Source organism: Lathyrus oleraceus, chromosome 2 (assembly GCF_024323335.1).
Source record: "Lathyrus oleraceus cultivar Zhongwan6 chromosome 2, CAAS_Psat_ZW6_1.0, whole genome shotgun sequence".
Classification (NCBI taxonomy): Eukaryota; Viridiplantae; Streptophyta; class Magnoliopsida; order Fabales; family Fabaceae; genus Lathyrus; species Lathyrus oleraceus.
Window position 1 is genome coordinate 36,083,081 of NC_066580.1, and position 18,501 is coordinate 36,101,581.

The following is an 18,501-nucleotide window of genomic DNA, read 5'->3' on the forward strand; positions in this document are numbered from 1 at the left end:
CCATAGGCCATTCTTGCCAAAATGTGACCAACCAACATGACCTAAAAATGTGACTTTGAGATTTCTTGATTTTTATGGTGCAACGATGAATTTTTGAAGCTCATATAATCATATCATGATGTAAAATGAGGCTTGGGAATTTATGTAGTGATTATAGGTCAAGTTCATGGGTGAATCAAATGCCTTGAATGTTCAAAAACCATGACCAAATCAAGTACTTGTAACATGAATTGAATGGACAGTTGAATGGTGAATTATGATTGAAAATGACTTAAGTTGATGTTGAATTAGTGGTAGTATGATAGGGTGATCAAAATGAAGCAAGTTCAATGATCAAAAGATGCCCAAATTAGGGTTTCTTGAATCACAAGCTTAATAAAGAACCATGGTCATAAAAAATAGTGTTTGGTGATGCAAGGAATATATTGAGATGTTTCAAAGGTTTGAGGCATGAACAAACTTTGGATTTTAGGGGTCCTTTATGACATGGTCAAGATTCATGGTGAATCATGACTTGTACAAACCAATGAAGGTGAATAGCTAGGGCTGAGGTCCTTGGGTGACCAAATGAATCTTGATGTGTCTTCAATGGGGACTCACCATCCAATTAGGGTTTTGGAGAGTGAGTGAGATGTATTGAATGATCCTCCAAGCTTTGTTGGATGCTTGAGGATAAAGATTAGGGTTAAGGTAGCTTGGGCACACCTTAACATGATCAATGGATCTTAAGGCTTTATAGATGAACCACATGCCTTTGGTTTGTGGAACATTATGGATTATTAAGTAAAAATTCATATGAGATAACATGTATGGGGTGTATGCACATAAATTTGGGTTCAAGAGGATGATGTAGACGTAGGGTAAATTTGAGGGTATGACATATACATAATATGATAAAAAAGATAGGGCACATACCAGCTTGAAACAAATAAAATGAGTAATAACAGAATGTGACATGTGTGGATTATAATTGAAAAAAAAGTAATTAGTGAAAATAGGTTGCAAGAATCAAACTCTTGTAATTTGATTTTAAGAAAATAATAAAAATGTGAGGGTGTAATAGAAAAGTTAAAGATACACATACATTTTCCTTGGCTTCTTGGTAAAGAGATCGTACACGAGAAGCCGCAACACTAACATATATTTATACAAATTGTGAAGCAAAAATTGAGAAGAAATTAACCCCTGCCTCACCAGCTACGACTTTTGCAAACAATGTCTTTCCCACTCCAAGAGGGTCACTGATCGCGACTTTATGAGTCAATTTGGGGTACTAACTGCAAATGCACAGTTCTATCGCGTAGTTTTAAAAGATATCGATCCCACAGGGACTTATGAATCGATATACCGTTTTCTAAGGTTACTTCGTAAAGCTAAGGCGGATGATGCTTTGATTGTTTGGGGAAAAAGTAAAACTAAAATTAGATCTAAATTAAATATCAATTAAGCGGATATCGGTATGTAGTTCGTCGTAATTAGGGAATCAAATCTTCGTTGGTTTCTTGGTTTTAAAATAAATCTTTTCAGTAGACACTATTGATTAAAAGCCTTTTCTCAAACTCTCGCTCTGTTGAATAAACCATGACTTTATATTAACGTAGCTGTCACTTATTAGTTAAGTCCAAAATCACTTTTTGAAAACAACAGAATCTATAGAAACTTTTTTTAAGAAAACACTAACAGTTTAAACACCCTCGTCTCAAACTCTCGCTCTATTGACTTAGATTATATAATTAAACTTAAATGCTTAACTCTCGTCCTCACATTTAACCTTTAAAAATACTTTTTGAAAAAGATTAGAATTTAATTAACTCTAAAAATTGTTTTCGCCCTGATTTAGAATTAATGTCCAATTTACACTGTCTAGTTAAAAACTCAAACTTTCGTTCTATTGATTTTAACTTCTTTATGTCTTTTACTCTCGTACAAAAACTTTGGGGTTAACCCTGTAAATTGAGACCATAAAAAGAGTGACTTTATTTTTAAATGAAATTAAACCAACTCAGTTTTGATTCCTTCATTCCGCTTACTTTACATACCGATATCTAAAATACTTAGCCGGACATGCTAAACGGGTCTAAACAATCATCATGCTTAAATAAAACCATCTCAGGGAAACAATATAAATAAACAGCAATGCAGAGCATATATAAATTAAAACAATAAATTAAAGAACCTGAATAATTAATAGCAATCTTGAACACTCCACCACAGACCGGTTGGATTTGTTCTTGAACTCTTCAATCGGACAGGAAAATAAAAGCGAAGGAATAAAATACTATGATCTAACGTAAGGTTAGATCCAGTAAAAGATACACAATAGTTTCCGGTGTAGAAACTATTGTGTGAAAAATTAATTAAGTGCTTGAAAGATTGACTGGAAAAGAAAGAAATAAAAATTGCTACTAAAATAGAAAGCTGTAGAAAAGTAATGCTGTAAAATATGCTTGCACGGCGGAAAGAGACGGGGCTTCCAGGGTTGGATAAAAGCAACTATTTATATTAATCCACTTTTTGTAACGGTTTTCGAAAATGCCTTTCGTAAGTAGTCTTCACGTTCCAAGAGTCAAGCGGAAGAATAGGCTTCAGCGTGCCTCTGTTGCGTGTTAAAAGCCAAAAATATAGGAGAGGGGTGTGACGTTCGTCACACCATGTGTTACGCTCGTAACACAAGGTAGCAGGGCGTGACGCTCGTCACAGCTTCAGCGCTCCTGGCTTGTGATTGTGGGCTGGACTTTAGTGGAATTTGCTTCTCATTATCTTTTTGCACCCCCTTTTCTTCCTTTTTCACTTATGCTTCAAATAAGTTACCTGAGACAAATAGAAGGAAAAATACCAAGTAATATCGAATAAAATGAAATAAATCGAAACAAATAATAATATAATTTAATTAAATCGAGTCCAAAAATGTGATATTATTTCATGTTATCAAACTCCCCCATACTTAGACCTTTACTTGTCCTCAAGCAAGATACAGTATAGAAATCGTTTAAAAATTTAGCCAGATGAAATTTCAAAACACACATCAATTCGTACTAGGTTGCAAGTAAACCTTGTTTAAAAGTAACCTGGGTTTAATCTTGACATCAACAACTACCGTTACAACCTCAGATAACCTCACCTTATGCAAACCAGTTCGAGTCATGCTATTATAACTAGCCTAGTTCCTTTACTCTTATTTCACCCGTTTTCATTCTAGCAAAATCATATTAAGCCCTTTATCGTTTCACGCACATAGTGGAGTGACCGGTTAGTGATTCTGATCCCCTTTTTAGCTTGAAGTTCTGGTACATAAGTTGGATAACTTCGTTATTTAGTCCATTGCAAATTACGGGGGATCAGACCGTAGTCCGCCCTACCAAGTTCAGCACCAGATACCTGCTGAACCAACTCATAATGGATCTTTCGTATCATGCTTTTGTATGATCTGCAACCTTTAGATTAAATGATCTGGTAAGGATCACCTAACTTAATTAGTGCATTTCCTGATATATATATATATATATATATATATATATATATATATATATATATATATATATATATATATATATATATATATATATATATATATATATATATATATATATATATATTGTTTTGGGAATCATTCACTTATATTCATCGGCTCTCCACGTAGTTTGCTATTAAGATGGTGCTGACTTCTTGTATAAACTACTCGGGGTTACTATAAAACTAAAAGTTCAAGGGATTGGTATAATAGGTACTTTTCCTGATCTAACATGTTGAGGTTTGTTTAGAGCGTTGGGGCGGTAATAATTTTTGTCTTAATTTTACTCAAGTTTTGTAGAATAAGCAACCTTTATACTTATTGAGTGTATTAAATTTTTGTTATGGCTCAAGAAAATTAAGGGGAATAGATAATAAGATTTTTTTTTTAAAATAAGAAAAGGAAATAACAATGAAAGGGAAAATAACATACTTGAAAAGGGAAGGTTGAAAGAACAAGGTTTTTCCCCCCACACTTAACTGAAACACTGTCCCCAATGTTTCAAAGAAAACAAAAGAAATAGAAAAAAGAAAAAAAGAAACTAAAGTCAATGCTGCCCGCCGCCTCTTGTTCTTGGACCTGGTGATCGTTGACGTACTTCTAAGTCGTCAAACTTGCTGAGCAACTCAGTGAACCGCTTGTCGGTTATGGCATTTCTCGCTTCCTGTTGTTGTTGCATCTGGCGCATCATTTGCATCATTTCGAGATTCTGCGCTTGCATACCATCAATAGCATCCATGATGTCGTCGTTGGTTGCTGGCCTTCTTCGTCGACGACGTCGTGAGGATGGACCAACTGCGTTATCGGAAGGGTTGAGCGGGGCTGATTGTTGTGCAAGAACCTGACCACCTTGCTCCATTTCTTCAAACTCGTCTGGAGTCGGGTTTGCGTGTGAAGGCTCGGTAGCTTCGGGAGCAGTCAAATCGTAGATGAAGCGGTTGGGGTTGGTGACATCTGTGAGGGCAATGTTGGGTAAAACAATGCTTGGGACTTCGTGATTATTCACCATAAGATAATACCCTCCGCCTACCCTGTTTTTGATTAGGCGGCTGGACCGACAATAACTTATATCCATAAATAGGGGTGGGAGAGCTTGTAAATTTTGAAGTCGGTCCCCTAGATTTAAACCAAGTGCTATGGAGGTTATTAATCCTCCAATCACGAAAGGTTGGCGGCCTCTAGCACATAGGGTGCGGATATGATGAAATAAGAAAGAAGCAGCGTTTACCTTTGTATCCATTTCAAAGACGCAGTGGAGGAAGAATAATTCCTTGGCGTTGACTTTGCTGTTGTTCGGTCTTCCAAAAACTGTGTTTTGCAAGATGCGGATAAAGTACCGGATGGTTGGGTTATGTATATGCGAAGCAAGCAGTACATCCCAGTTGTTGGTTTCCACACCGGATATTTTCCTAAAGAGGTCGAAGGCGTTTATTTGCCACTGGGAGTTCGGAGGGATTCTTGGGTGGACGCGGTCTCCTACAGGGAACTGCAGCATGGCACTCAGCTGATCCTGGGATAGTGAGTACTCGGTGTTGAACATGCGGAAGGTTGCGGTGCCGGTTAAGTACTCGTCTTCACCGGTAGGAGTGTTGTACGAATAAGAACTTAAAAATTCTAAGGTGAGAGATGGGTAGGTAGGTTGATTGTGTGTGCATAGAAAGGTTAAATCAGCAAGGTGGAGCATCCATTGTATACCTTGAAGTAATCCTAATTCTTGTAAACAAGTTGAATCAGGATACCTGGTGGATACGACACCTCGCTGTTGGAACCGCTCGAACTGCTCCCTTTGATAATTATCATCTTCGGATCGGAAGATGATATTTCCGAATTCTTGGTTTCCCGCCATACTGATAAGTGGGTTGAAAGAAGTAAAAGGAAAGAAAATGAAATGTATTTTATAGAATGGTTTGTGGTGTATGAAGAAAGGTATGGTGGGTATTTAAAGGAAAAAATTTGGAAGTTGGAAAGGGAGTGGGTGAAAAATAAATAAATGTGGGTAAATGTGAGTAAATGGGTGAATGAATGGGGAAGGTAAAAAGTGGGGTGGTGTAACGGTCGTGTCTCCAACGGTTACTAACGTTCACCTAGTCTGAAGGTGTCACGCTCGTGACAGAGGTGTTACGGGCGTCACAGGCACTTGGTGTGACGACCGTGATGGTGTGTGTGACGCTCGTCACACAGTAAGTTTGCAACGGTCACTGCTTGCGTTCTTCATAATTTGTTTTTTTTACTATTATATTTTATTTTTTGTTATTTTGTTTTGCTTCTGTTTATTTTATTTTGCTATTGTGATACTTTTAAATTTCCTTGCATGCTATTCTACTACCATAATATGTGTATTTCTTTAACAGGCATAGTAATTATTAGCTTATAGTGGATATCATTATTTGTAATTATAGAAGTTGCATAGATCAAAATAAAATAAACCAATAATGCAATAGCTTCATAAAATAATCATAATGTAACATTGGAATACCAAAAGCAAACATGCGAAAGAAAAACAAATACTAATATTAAAAATAATGTGAAACAAAATTAATAAATAGCCTAAACTAAAACTAAGTAACTAAGAAAAACAACTTCTAGCCACTTGCATGATCTCTGGCTGGAGGAGCAAAGGAGTTAACACGGTTTAGCAACTCGTGGAATTGATTTGTCATACTGCTCATGTATCCCAGAAATTCTTGTCCCATGTTAGCTAACTCTTCTCTGAGGGCGTCTTGTTCTGACATCAAGGCTTGAATGATGGTGTTATAATTATCTCCGGGCATATGATGTCTAGGATCGGGTATTGCCGGCTCTTCGGTCGGGATGGGTTGAGGAGGAGGGTCAATATTATAATAACCAGATGGTGTCTGAGGGTCAGACTCAGCATAAGGAATCTGGTCGTCACAAATCTCATAGTCCTGGATGGATTCAGTAGATCTAGAAAGAGAGGGTATTCCGTTCAGATTGTAGAGCCAATTATTGCGGTTATGAACACTAGTCCTCGGACTAGGCAAGGTGAATAGGCAAAGAACTCGGTTGTTAATTATAAGCTCAAACTCTTCAGGCCCGAGGTTTGCTATAAACATAATGTTGAAGAGGAAGGGTATACTCATAGTCGCAATCCCACAGAAAGGGCTTAGGTCAAGCATAGGTTGACGTAATCCGATAGCATTACCAATCATGGTTATCAATCCGCCTATTTGAATTGGTGCTTGTTCATCTTGGATAAGGCGGTCAAAGTTCGCCAACATAAAAGTGGCACCATTCACAGGACGGTTCTGGGAAGCACAAAACATGATGAAGAGTTCATCACGTGATACTGTAGTAATATTTGACTTCTTCCCAAAAAGGGTGTGGTCCAGGATCTTATGGAAATAACGAAAGGTCGGGTTATGTATGTTTCCAGAGAGAAACTCATGTTCCTCGGGGTCGTCATTTTTAGTCAAGCTTCCCCAAAAATGTTCAAGTTCTCTATATTCAAAAAGGTCTTCTTGGCTCACTGTGAATGTATCGAAAGAGGTAGGGAAACCTAAAAGGTTGGTAAAATCTTGAATGTTAAATTGATACTCCATGTTGAACATTCTGAACTGAATGAAACCTCTGCTTATTCCTTTTCCATGGCTGGGTAGATAGATCAGGGAGCTAAGGAATTCTAGCGTTAGTCTCCGGTAAGTGACGAATTGTCTTCGGATAGGAGTGGTTTCCCACCCTATTTGACTCAGCAAATACAGGACACTCTCTCTTAGTCCAAGGGCAGTCATTGCCCAATCATCAGCATACAAACTAGGTAGCATCTCTCTCTCTGCTAGTTCCTCAAACTTTTGTTTCTGAGCTTTCCCTCTGAATTTGATACCCATACGATCAATTTGTCCCATCAGGTTAGTGTTAGCTAGAGAAAAGAAAAACAAGAGTTTTAGTCAGGATTTGGCCAAATGCCGAAAGAAGAAAAGAAGAAATTTTTTATAAGTTAAAATAAATTAAGAATGAATACTAAATAAAATTTAAAAGAATAATTTAAGAAGAAATAAAAATAAAAATATTTGTGGGTTGCCTCCCACGAAGCGCTTTGTTTAATGTCGCAAGCTCGACATAAAAACTATCAAATATAATCTATAAATTCTGGAGGCATTACGTCTAAGTGCAGGACTTGCGAATCTTCATTGTTCTCTGCATAGTGATAATGTTTTAGACGCTGCCCGTTTACGATAAATGGTTCCATAGATTTGCCTTTGATTTCCACAGCTCCACTAGGGAAAACATTAGTAACTTGGAAAGGGCCTGACCATCTAGATCGTAGTTTTCCCGGGAATAACTTAAGCCTAGAGTTGAACAAAAGGATTATATCGCTTTGTTTGAAGATTTTTCTGGATATACGTTTGTCATGTCATTTTTTCGTTCTTTCTTTGTAGATTCTGGCATTTTCGTAGGCGTCTTGTCGAAGTTCCTCTAATTCGTTTATGTCAAGAATTCGCTTTTCACCAGCAACCTTATAGTTTAAATTTAGATTTTTAATAGCCCATTAGGATTTATGTTCTAATTCTACTGGGAGGTGGCAAGATTTTCCATAAATAAGCTTAAATGGGGTTGTCCCTATGGGAGTTTTGTAAGCGGTTCGATATGCCCATAAAGCTTCCGGTAGTTTCGATGACCAGTCTTTCCTTGAGGTGGCGACTGTTTTTTCCAATATTTGTTTGATTTCTCTGTTAGACACCTCCACTTGTCCACTGGTTTGAGGATGGTAAGGTGTCGCTACTCTATGTCTTACACCATACTTAAACAGTAGTTTTTCGAGTATCTTAGATATGAAATGCGATCCACCATCACTGACTACTATTCTTGGGACACCAAATCTCGGAAATATTATATTCTTACAGAGTCTAGTTACTACTCGTGTGTCGTTTGTTGGAGAAGCTATAGCTTCAATCCATTTTGATACGTAGTCAACCGCTACGAGTATGTACTTGTTACCGAAAGAAGGTGGAAAAGGTCCCATGAAATCTATTCCCCACACGTCGAAAATCTCTACTTCCAAAATGCCCTTTTGTGGCATCTCGTCACGTCTAGATATGTTTCCTGTGCGTTGACATCTATCACATTTCTTGATAGCCTCATGCACATCCTTCCATATGTTTGGCCAATAAAGACCGGCTTGTAGGATTTTGGAGCAGGTCTTGGATGTACTTGCATGTCCACCATAAGGAGCGGAGTGACAGTGTTGGATTATATTTTCTATCTCTTCTTCAGGTATACACCGACGGAAAATACCATCGGGGCCTCTTTTGAAAAGTAAAGGGTCATCCCAGTAATAATGTTTTATGTCATGGAAGAATCGTTTCTTTTATTGGTAAGATAAATTAGGTGGAACTATTCCGGCAGCTAAATAATGACGAAGTCAGCGTACCATGGTGTAACACATATAGCTAAGGTGGTCTCTACCTGTTTATCAGCTTTATTTTCTTCCAAAGTAGCTATAAGTTTATCGTACGAGAAATCATCGTTGATCGAAGTCCTTTCCGGTTCCAGGTTTTCAAGTCTAGAGAGGTGATCTGCTACTACGCTTTCAGTTCCTTTCTTATCTTTGATTTCCAGATCGAATTCTTGTAGCAGCAAGATCCACCTTAGGAGTCTAGGTTTAGCATCCTTTTTTGTTAAGAGGTACTTAATGGCGGCGTGGTCAGTGTAAACGATTATTTTAGCTCCGACCAAGTAAGAACGAAATTTATCTAGTGCAAACACTACTGCTAGAAGTTCTTTCTCGGTTGTGGCGTAATTCATTTGTGCTTCATCTAGGGTTCTACTTGCGTAATATATGACGTGAAGCTTTTTATCCTTTCGTTGTCCTAAAACAGCGCCCACGGCGTAATCACTTGCGTCACACATTATTTCGAATGGTTCATTCCAATCCGGGGTCTGCATTATGGGTGCGGAGATCAATGCTTGTTTAAGCGTTTGAAATGCTTCTAAACATTTATTGTCAAAGATGAATTCAACATCTTTCATTAATAATCCGGTCAAAGGTTTAGTTATTTTAGAGAAATCTTTAATGAATCGTCGGTAAAAACCGGCGTGTCCTAAGAAGCTTCGTACTTCTCTCACAGTTTTCGGAGGTTGAAGGTTTTCGATTACTTCTATTTTGGCTTTGTCTACTTCAATTCCTCTATTTGATATGATGTGTCCTAAAACAATTCCTTCTTGTACCATAAAGTGACATTTTTCCCAATTAAGTACTAGGTTTACTTTTACACATCGCTCTAGAACTCTTTCTAGGTTTTCAAGACATTCTTCAAAGCTTTGTCCGCATACGGAAAAATCATCCATAAATACTTCCATGATATTTTCGAGAAAATCGGCGAATATTGCCATCATGCACCTTTGGAAGGTTGCGGGAGCATTGCACAAGCCAAACGGCATTCGTCGATAAGCGAAGGTACCAAAAGGACATGTGAATGTTGTCTTTTCTTGGTCATCAGGATGGATTGGTATTTGAAAGAAGCCTGAGTAACCGTCTAGATAGCAGAAATGAGAATGTTTTGCTAATCGTTCTAACACCTGGTCTATGAATGGTAAAGGGAAATGATCTTTTCGGGTTGCTTTGTTTAGTTTCCTATAGTCAATGCACATTCTCCATCCCGATTCGATTCGTTTGGTTATAGTTTCTCCTTTTTCATTTTCAATAACTGTTATACCTCCTTTCTTTGGTACTACGTGTACAGGACTAACCCATTTGCTATCAGATATAGGATATATGATACCTGTCTCTAATAACTTTGTTACTTCCTTCTTCACTACCTCACTCAGGATCGGGTTTAGTCTCCTCTGATGTTCCCTAGAGGTTTTACAGTCTTCTTCTAGCATGATGCGGTGCATACAAATAGAAGGACTTATTCCTTTAAGATCGATGATGTTGTATCCTAGTGCAGTTGGATATTTTCTTAAGATATGTAGGAGTTTTTCGGTTTCGAGTTTTCCTAGGTCTGCATTAACTATCACCAGTCGTTCAAGTTCTAAGTCTAGGAATTCATATCTCAGATTTTTGGGAAGTGTTTTCAGGTCGAGGGTTGGTTTCTTAAGGCATTGCGTAGGGTCCAGTGTTATTGCTAAACATTGGTTAAGTTTGTCTTCTACACGATAGTCAGACAATTTGTCATTCTCTAACTCTGTTTCTTTTATGCATTCATCGATGATATCCATGAAGTAACATGTGTCTTCTATTGCAGGTGCTTTCAAAAATTTGGAAAGAATGAACTCAATTTTCTCTTCTCCTACTTCGAAAGTGAGTCATCCTCGTTTTACGTCTATGATCGCACCGGCGGTTGCTAAGAATGGTCTTCCCAATATAATGGGTGTAACTTCATCTTCTTTAATGTCCATAATTATAAAATCGGTTGGAATGTAGAATTGTCCTATGCGCACGAGAACGTTTTCAAGAATTCCTACGGGATATCTAACGGAACGATCTGCTAGTTGCACAGACATTTTAGTTGGTCTTAATTCTCCCATTTCCAGTTTCTTGCATATGGATAAAGGCATAACACTGATACCGGCTCCTAAATCGCATAAGGCTTTATCTATGACAAGTTTTCCTATGTGACAGGGTATAGAGAAACTACCAGGATCCTTAAGTTTTGGAGGCATATTCTGGATTATTGCGCTACACTCAGCAGTGAGTGTAACGGTTTCGCTATCTTCAAGTTTCCTTTTATTAGAAAGAATTTCTTTTAAGAACTTAGCATATGAGGGCATCTGCGTAATAGCTTCTGTAAACGGGATTGTGACGTTTAATTGTTTCAGTAGGTCAACAAATTTTTTAAATTGGCCCGCATCTTTGGTTTTAATAAGCCTTTGAGGGTAAGGGATAGGTGGTTTATATGGTGGTGGAGGTACATAAGGTTCTTTCTTTTCTACGGTTTCCTTATTACTCTCTTCCTTTTCCTTAGGTTTACTTTCTTCCTCAGTTGACTTTTTAGAGTTTTGGTTTTCCATCCTTGGATCAGACGGTCCTTCTACCTCTGTTCCACTTCTTAATATGATTGCATGAGCGTGGCTTTTCGGGTTAGATTGGGGCTGTCCAGGAAATGTACCAGTTGAGGCAGCAGTAGGCGCTTGTTGTTGAGCTACTTGTGAGATTTGTGTTTCCAGCATTTTGTTATGGGTAGCCAGGGCATCTACTTTACTTGCTAGTTGTTTAATTTGTTCGCTAGTGTGTACATTCTGGTTTAAGAAGTCCTTATTGGTTTGCTGTTGAGAAGCTATGAAGTTCTCCATCATGATTTCCAAATTGGACTTTCTAGGAACATTATTGTTAGGTGTAGATGGGATCGGCTTTTGATATCCCGGAGGTATAGCTGGGGCTTGATTGGGAGCTTGTCCTGGTGCGTAAAAGCATTATTACTCTTATATGAAAAATTAGGATGGTTCTTCCAGTTAGAGTTATAGGTATGCGAGTAGGGATTTCCTTGAGCATAATTCACTTGTTCTGCTTGGATTCCTGTTAGGAGTGTGACCTTGGATTCCACAGACTTCGCAATTTTGAGTTGTGGCAACCATGGTGGCAAGAGGTGATACATTTAAACTTTCAATTTTCTGGGCCAGAGCATCCACTTTTGCATTAACATGATCAAGGCTACTTATCTCGTACATGCCACTTTTCGTTTGAGGTTTCTCTACCATTGTTCGATCGCTTCCCCACTGATAATGATTTTGGGCCATGCTTTCGATAAGTTGATAAGCATCGGCATAAGGTTTATCCATAAGCGCACCACCTGCGGCGGCGTCTATTGTTAACCTTGTATTGTACAAGAGACCATTATAGAAGGTATGAATTACTAACCAGTCCTCTAAACCATGGTGTGGGCAAAGTCTCATCATGTCTTTGTATCTTTCCCATGCTTCGAAAAGAGACTCGTTATCTTTCTGTTTAAATCCATTTATCTGGGCTCTCAACATAGCTGTTTTGCTTGGAGGAAAATATCGAGCAAGAAAGACTTTCTTCAACTCGTTCCATGTGGTGACTGAGTTGGAAGGAAGAGACTGAAGCCATCTTCTAGCTTTATCTCTTAACGAGAAAGGAAAGAGACGAAGTCGAATTGCCTCTGAAGTGACACCATTAGCTTTAACAGTATCAGCGTATTGGACAAATACGGATAAATGAAGGTTTGGATCCTCGGTAGGATTTCCAGAGAATTGATTCTGTTGCACTGCTTGTAGCAGCGAAGGTTTAAGTTCGAAGTTGTTTGCTTCGATTGCGGGTGGAGCAATACTCGAATGCGGCTCATCTTGCGATGGAGCGGCGTAATCTCGAAGAGCACGAGCTGGTTCTGCCATCTCGGGTATCGGCGAAGGAAGAAGATTTTTGAGGTCGGGCACTTCGATAGGAGGGAGATTGTTTGCAGCACGATATTCCCGAATTCGTCGTAAGACTCGGAGATATAGTTCAACGCCGTTGATTCCTAAGTAAAACGGCTCGTCTTGTGAGCGAGTGTGTGGCATACAAATCAACGAAAGAAAAAAAAAAGAAAAATAAAAATTGCCTTAGTCTCTACAGCGTAACAGAAGAGTTACGATATCGACTAAATAAAAGTCCCCGGCAACGGCGCCAAAAACTTGATCACGACTTTATGAGTCGATTTGGGGTACTAACTGCAAGTGCACAGTTCTATCGCGTAGTTTTAAAAGATATTGATCCCACAGGGACTTATGAATCGATATACCGTTTTCTAAGGTTACTTCGTAAAGCTAAGGCGGATGATACTTTGATTGTTTGGGGAAAAAGTAAAACTAAAATTAGATCTAAATTAAATATCAATTAAGCGGATATCGATATGTAGTTCGTCGTAATTAGGGAATCAAATCTTCGTTGGTTTCTTCGTTTTAAAATAAATCTTTTCAGTAGACACTATTGATTAAAAGCCTTTTCTCAAACTCTCGCTCTGTTGAATAGACCATGACTTTATATTAACGTAGCTGTCACTTATTAGTTAAGTCCAAAATCACTTTTTGAAAACAACAGAATCTATAGAAACTTTTTTTAAGAAAACACTAACAGTTTAAACACCCTCGTCTCAAACTCTCGCTCTATTGACTTAGATTATATAATTAAACTTAAATGCTTAACTCTCGTCCTCACATTTAACCTTTAAAAATACTTTTTGAAAAAGATTAGAATTTAATTAACTCTAAAAATTGCTTTCGCCCTGATTTAGAATTAATGTCCAATTTACACTGTTCAGTTAAAAACTCAAACTTTCGTTCTATTGATTTTAACTTCTTTATGTCTTTTACTCTCGTACAAAAACTTTGGGATTAACCCTGTAAATTGAGACCATAAAAATAGTGACTTTATTTTTAAATGAAATTAAACCAACTTAGTTTTGATTCCTTCATTCCGCTTACTTTACATACCGATATCTAAAATACTTAGCCGGACATGCTAAGCGGGTCTAAACAATCATCATGCTTAAATAAAACCATCTCAGGGAAACAGTATAAATAAACAGCAATGCAGAGCATATATAAATTAAAACAATAAATTAAAGAACCTGAATAATTAATAGCAATCTTGAACACTCCACCACAGACCGATTGGATTTGTTCTTGAACTCTTCAATCAGACAGGAAAATAAAAGCGAAGGAATAAAATACTATGATCTAACGTAAGGTTAGATCCAGTAAAAGATACACAATAGTTTCCGGTGTAGAAACTATTGTGTGAAAAATTAATTAAGTGCTTGAAAGATTGACTGGAAAAGAAAGAAATAAAAATTGCTACTAAAATAGAAAGCTGTAGAAAAGTAATGCTGTAAAATATGCTTGCACGGCGGAAAGAGACGGGGCTTCCAGGGTTGGATAAAAGCAACTATTTATATTAATCCACTTTTTGTAACGGTTTCCGAAAATGCCTTCCGTAAGTAGTCTTCACGTTCCAAGAGTCAAGCGGAAGAATAGGCTTCAACGTGCCTCTGTTGCGCGTTAAAAGCCAAAAATATAGGAGAGGGGTGTGACGTTTGTCACACCATGTGTTACGCTCGTAACACAAGGTAGCAGGGCGTGACGCTCGTCACAGCTTGTGTGGCGGTCGTCACAGCTTCAGCGCTCCTGGCTTGTGATTGTGGGCTGGGCTTTAGTGGAATTTGCTTCTCATTATCTTTTTGCACCCCCTTTTCTTCCTTTTTCACTTATGCTTCAAATAAGTTACTTGAGACAAATAGAAGGAAAAATACCAAGTAATATCGAATAAAATGAAATAAATCGAAACAAATAATAATATAATTTAATTAAATCGAGTCCAAAAATGTGATATTATTTCATGTTATCAGTCACAAAGAAGTATGCCACCTGATTAAGTGACCAATTTAACCTTCATTTAGTCAAGTTTAAACTCTCTTAATATTGAGTGTTTTGATCTTATTTCCAATACATAAATGAAAATTTTTGTTACTACAAAAAACAAACCAAATATTTCCGCGAGCACCAAATTGACAAAATGCAAGAAATAATAAACTAAAACTCTCCTAAATGGTTAACTAAGAGTTAAGGCAAATGAGACCTTGGATTTTCACTCCTCTCCTTCGGCACATCTCTCCATGAGTGAAGGACTTGACAATCTCCTCAAGTTCAAGTTGTATTTTACTAAAACTAGCAACATTAGTAAACTTCACATCAACACATCTCTCAAGATACTGAGGAAGACTTCTATTCCGCGCTCTTCGAACTCGTGCCCCCCGATTTCATAAACTGCTTTGTCATTTTCAAATAATGATTCCCCTCTACTTCCCCTGGATCACCTTCATCATCATCAGCACCAACTTTAGTCTACCCCATTTCGGCTTCCAACGCCCTCATCTTCTTCCTCTCCTCAGCATCAACTTTCTGAATCTTTACCATGTCCTCATAATCTTTATTCTGTTTCTTATAACTATACACCACAATCATATAAAAAATCAAGAAAAAAATGACTCCAAATTCATTAATCACAAATTTATCCTTTTCCATTCGATACTAAAGATTGACACTCATAAATGAATTATTCTTAACTTTAAGCATTCTTTGCCTATACTCTTTCTTCCTTTTCTATCTCTTTTCTCTCTCCTTCTCTCTCTTATCATTCCTCTCATTCCTTTATATTATCTCTATCTCTTTCTCATTCCTCATCACTTCCTCTTTCTTCTGCCTTTACAACTCCATCCCAGCCTCCCTCAACTCCAATTCCTTCGACTTAAGAAACCTATTTACAATAGAATTTTTTTTTTGTAAAACCCTAATTTTCGATAAACTGTGATTTAGAAGCATATGAGATCCTGACAGCAGTTAGTCATACTTCACGGATTCATTCATGTCTCACTTGAAGCAATCTTTGTCTTGAGTTTAGTGTATTCAACTGTTTGTGTTTCATGCACAAAGTACGCCTAGATAGCAAAAAAACAGGATAAAACAAAAACACAAAAATTTAAGGATTGAAAAATAAAATAAAAGAGAGGTCACTGGTGTTGAGGATCTATGCCACTTATGACATTCAATTGTTATTAATTAATTTGAAGTAATTCATAATAGAAAAAATAATTATTCAAAGGGAACAATTTTTCAAAGCATGCTTCTTTAGACATATGACTCTTCTATTATTCCCTAATGGAATGGAGGATGTTTTTGTTCTATTATTCCCAATAAAATATAGGTTTGCTTTATATGTTTCCTTTAGTGTACAACAACATATTAATAAGAACTCAATTTTAGAGCAAGATAAATACTAACACGAACCTGAATGTCGAAACTTCTTCTCGTTTAAACATTTCTTTTTATACAACATAAATAAATATATGGACAACCTAATGATATTACCTAAGATCCAACTTTCCATATATTAGCATGTGTATAATAAATTTGTTTGCATTTTCATCTTTATATTTTTAACAAAGTTTGCATTGTTCTAGTTTAATGTACCATATCAATTAAATTATTTAAATTTTTATCTTGAAAATGGTTTTTTAAAGGAAAAATTCTATTAGTTTTTATAATTATCTTTATTGTGCCTTATTACATTATTAATCCAATTTTTTTTTATGTTTTCTTTAGAAAATTTTACTACATAATCCCAATATTTATTCTCTTATCCCCGTATAATATTTTTTGAATGGATATAACTATTTTATTAAAAATTAAAAAATATTAAAAAACTGATTAGTGAATTTTTTTTCAAAGTATTTTGATACATAAAATAAAAGTTAAAAAATATTTAAAAATTAACTACTGGAATTCTTTTGCAAATTCTTTTGATACATAAAATAAAAGTTAAAAAATGTTTAAAAATTAACTACTGGAACTCTTTTGCAACGTCTTTCGGTACACAAAATAAATGTTAATATTAAAAACTGACTACCAAAACTCTTTTGCAAAGTCACTGATACATAAAATAAAAACTAAAAAATGTTTAAAAGCCCACTATTGAAACTCTTTTGCAAAATCTCCTGTTATACAAAATAATAAAGTTAAAAATGGATTACCATAACTCTTTTGTAAAGTTTTTCGGTGTACAAAATAAATGCTAAAAAATGGTAAAAACACTTACTACAAAAATTCTTTTGGAAAATTTTCCGATACACAAAATAAAAGTTAATATTAAAAATTGACTATCGAAATTCTTTTGGAAAATCTTCTAGTATATAAAATAAAAGTTAAAAAATATTAAAAAGTTGACTACCAAAATTCTTTTGCAAAGTCTTCAAGAATACAAAATAAAAGTTACAAAATATTAAAAAGATAAAATATTAATTAGTTATATTATATTTAAAAACATATATAATTTAAACATATATTATATTTAAAAACATGTTATTATATTTATAAAAAATAATATAGTTTTTATTGTATTTTTTTTATAAATATTATGTGGTTTTATTTTAATATTTGCTTTAAAAAATAATCAATTTAGAGTTGTGTAACTCGAAATCCTTATAACGCCGAATTTGAGTAGTAATTTTTGAATTTATATTATAACCAGGTTTTTCATGTAGCCCTAAAAAAAAATCCGAAGCACAAGGCTGATTCATTTAAGATTGAATAATTCATTTTGATAGTTCTAACTAAGACAACTAAAATAATCACAATGAACGAAATCATCTAATTAATACTCTAAAATGGACTATTATCTCTTATAGTAAATTTAAGTAAAGAAACCAAAAAAGTATTCGGTCGAAAAGTAAGAAAAAATATTTGACATTTTAATATTAATTTTACTTATATTATATTTAAATATATATTAAAAGCTTTGTTACATCAACTCAATTAATAATTATACAAATACATATAATTATAAGAAGACGAATTTGAATTCGCAAGATCCAATTTATTCACATATAAAAGGATAGATGGATATTATCTCTTATCAACAAAATTTAAGTAAAAAAATCCAAAAAAATATATTTGATTAAAAAGTTAGAAAAAATATTTGACATGTTTATATTAATAAAGTTTAATTATTTAAATATTTTAATTTTTGACAATCCAACGACCAATTTTTTCCCAACAACTCACTACCATTAAGTTTTATTATTTAAAATTGTATTTACGTCAATTTTTTATTATAAATGTAAAATGAGCTATAATATTATAAAGTGTATTTTAAATATTGAAATAAAATTTAATCTTATTAATTTATTAGTTTGTTAGTCTATTTTAACATAGACCAAACGATTTATTTAAATATATTTATATAAAGTTGATTTTTAAATAAGCTAAAATTTAAAATCAAACTTTTGAAAAGGTTCTTTGAAGGCTTAAAGTTAAATCTACGATACAACGCAAATTAGACTTTAAGTTTATATATATATATATATATATATATATATATATATATATATATATATATATATATATTATTTTTATTAAATAATAATAATAATTATTAATTATTAGATTAAAAATAAATGACTGAAATTAAAAAATTCATATAAAGAATATTAGGTCTCTTTCTTCATTTATTATTTATACGAAGGAAACACATATTTCTT

The 18,501-nt window shown here is 35.2% G+C and overlaps 1 non-coding gene and 1 pseudogene across 1 annotated transcript; one reads left to right on the forward strand and one right to left on the reverse strand.

The window, feature by feature from the left end:
* Positions 1 to 15,787, reverse strand: part of LOC127121814 (probable inactive ATP-dependent zinc metalloprotease FTSHI 2, chloroplastic) — a 42,438-nt pseudogene extending 26,651 nt beyond the window's left edge.
* On the forward strand, positions 12,339 to 12,445 carry LOC127124948 (small nucleolar RNA R71). The gene has a single exon (XR_007804422.1). It is a non-coding gene; the product is annotated as a small nucleolar RNA R71 (small nucleolar RNA).
* Positions 15,788 to 18,501: the final 2,714 nt, after the last annotated feature.